Source organism: Meleagris gallopavo, chromosome 25, assembly GCF_000146605.3.
Source record: "Meleagris gallopavo isolate NT-WF06-2002-E0010 breed Aviagen turkey brand Nicholas breeding stock chromosome 25, Turkey_5.1, whole genome shotgun sequence".
Taxonomy (NCBI): Eukaryota; Metazoa; Chordata; class Aves; order Galliformes; family Phasianidae; genus Meleagris; species Meleagris gallopavo.
The window spans coordinates 1086865-1090129 of NC_015035.2; positions in this window are offsets into that span (position 1 = coordinate 1086865).

Genomic DNA, 3265 nt, shown 5'->3' on the forward strand with positions numbered 1-3265 from the left:
CGCCATCAGCCACTTATCCATAATGCTCTAATTGCACCCCAGAGCTGCCCACCGAAATAGCTGCAGTAAATCACACCGAGCTGCCGTGTAATTTTTGCATGAAATTACAGTGTTTTTTCCCCTGGGTTCAATTTTCTCCACACCGCGTTCCTCCCGCAGCCCAACCACCGCAGCCGCTCCCCGCTCACCTCCCACTGCACAGACTGGGGCACAGCCCTGCAAACCCCACACAACCCCAGCTGGGTGTCCCAGCCATGCACTGCCCTCCTGCCCCAAAGCAGAGACCCCCAAACTCTACTCCAGTGCGATGTGCTGCCTGCTGCAATGCCAGCACCCCCCTGCTCCAATCCGTGTTTCCCCCCTGAGACCTTTCTTGCTCCAACTCCAACGTCCCTCTTTGCTCCAACCCCAATGCCTCCCTACCCCAACCTCAGTGTCCTCCCTGCTCCAACCCGATGTCCCTCCCTGCCTCAATTCCAATGTTTCCCTGCTCCAAACCCAATGTCCTCCTGCTCCAATCCGTAGACCTTCCTTACTCCAACCCTGATGTCCCCCTACCCCAACCCTAATGTTTCCTTGCTCCCCTATATCCCCCTACCCCAACCCTAATGTCCTCCCTGCTCCCCCTCAGTGTCCCTCTGCCCTAACCCCAATGTCCCCCCACTCTCCAATATTCTCCTGCCCCAATCCCAGTGTCCTCCTGCTCCAATCTGAGCATTCCCCTGCTCCAACCCTTGTGTCCTCCCTGATCCCCAGTGTCCTTCTGCTCCAACCTCAATATTCTGCTCCAATCCAAGAATCCCCCTGCTCCAAACCCAACGACCTTCCTTGCTCCAACACCAATGACTCTTCTTGCTCCAAATGCAATGTTCCCCTGCTCCCCAGTGTCCCCCTGCTCTGGTGCCAATATCTCTCCCTTGCCCCAACCCTGATGTCCCCCTGCTCCCCAGTATCCTCCTGCTCCAACCCCAGCATCCTTCCCTGCTGCAACCTGATGTCCCTCCCTGCCCCAACCCCGATGTTCTCCTGCTCCAAACCCAATGTCTTTCCCTGTTCCCCAATGTCCCCTTGCCAATCCCAATGACCTTCCTTCCTCCAACCCCAACGTCCCCCTGCTCCCCAATACCTTCCTGCTGCAACCCAATGTTCCTCCCTGCCCCAACCCCGATGTCCTCCCTGCTCCCCAGTGTCTCCCCTTCTCCCCAGCATCCCCCTACCCCAACCCACGTCCCTCCCACTTCCACCCCCTGTGCCCACACACTGTGGCACTGACATCCCCTCAAAACACCGACAAAAACCCTACAAAAAATACACAGAGATCCATGAGGTCTCCATGGGACAGGAGTGGCACAATGTCACCGATGCGTCACCACCCAGGACAGGAACCCGTGTGGCACAGCGTGAGTGGGCACCAGGATGTCACTGCAGAGACCCACAGCAGGACTGCTGCACTGGGTGCTGCTGCCCCACAGATTAGATAGCAGCAGTGACAGCGAGCTCTGAGTGCACCTGGCAGCCATGCACACACGTGTGCATACCCACCCACACCCATGCATGCACCCGTGTACGGACATCGGTGAGCACAAACATGAGCACCCATGCACAGCCACATGCACACATCCCTGCCATGCACGCCCACGTGTACAGCCATGCACACAGCCATGCAGGCAGCCCCACACCCTTGCACACCCATGCACACACACAGGCACACAGCTATGCATGTGCACACACCCCTATCCATGCACATCCTTGCATACACACATGCATGCACGCACCCATGCACACGCACACACACACCCATGCACACATCCACTCTGCACACCCATGTGAACAAACATGCACACTCATGTACACCCATGCACACGCCCACACTCACGCACACACCATGCACACACACACACTCCCGTGCTAACTCATGCACACCCATGCATACACGCATGTACACATGCACGCACACTCCTGCACATTCCTGCATGCACACCCACACCCGTGCACACAGCCATGCATGCAACACCCGTGCACACCCACACGTACACACTCATGCACATGCACATTCATGCATACAGCCATGCACTCCTATGTGCACACCCACCCCCACGCACACCCCCATGCGCACACACACACACTGCAATGCCCCCCCCAGGCGCGGCTGCTCCAGCTGCCAGATCAACCCATATGGCAATGGGAGCAGAGTACAGCTGTGATGGGTACACAGGTGGGCCCTGCCCAGCCCCACTGCTCAGCCCCCACCCCACAACCCGCTCTGGGGGCACCAGGACCCCCATACCTGCCCACTCCACAGACGCCAGGTTACCCGGGCAACGGTGAGGGATGTGTGCGAGGTGTTGGGATGCCATTGCTGTTGCCAAGGGAACAGCGGGCCGGTGACATCCTGCAGGTACATGGAGTGGGGGGGGACCCCAGCCTGAAGCCCCCCAGCACCACATCCACTGCAGAGGGGCCGAGCCCAGGGTTTGGGACCACTGATCAACCAATCTGCCTGACCCCAACACTGAACCATGGGCCAGACCCCAAAAAGTCCATCAGTCAGAACCCAAAGCCCACGGATCTCACCCCAGAGTTCATGGATCAGAACCCCAAATCCACCAGCCAGATCCCAAAAGCCCATCCATGGATCTGACCCCAAAGTCCATCAGCCAGACCTTGAAACCCACAGACCTGACCCCAAAATCCATCAGCCAGACCCCGATGGCACAACAGGGCCGGTGACATCCTGCAGGTACAGGGAGATGGCAAGGGGCCCCCAACCCACGGGCCCCCAGCCCACAGACCCCCAGCACTGTGTGCCCCACAGCCAGGCTGAGCCCAGGGCATGGGAGCATCGGACACACCCCGAGATTTCCCCACTCACCCCAAACTTTCCTGTTCAGGGACATGGCAACCCTTCGGGCACAGCATCCCCCCCATACTGAACACAGGGCTGCCCAGGGGGGGCTGCAATGGGGCACCCAATGGGGATAAAAGCACGGGGATGCTCCTGGCTGAGCAGGAGGTGAGGACTGGGGGATGCGGTCGGGGCGAGGGGATGGGGAGAGCCGTAGGGCAGCACGGTGGGGACATCAATAGGGTGTAGGGCGGCACGGTGGGATGGAGGGTGGGCGCAGGGGGCAGAAGCCCCACGGAGCCCCCATTGCCGCAGGGGGCGGTCGGCGCGGGGGAGGCAGCAGGAGGAACCTGGAGAGATCCCATCCCCACGGCGTGACCCCGTCTCGGGGGCACCTGGCAGCCCTTCAGTCGCGCCGCG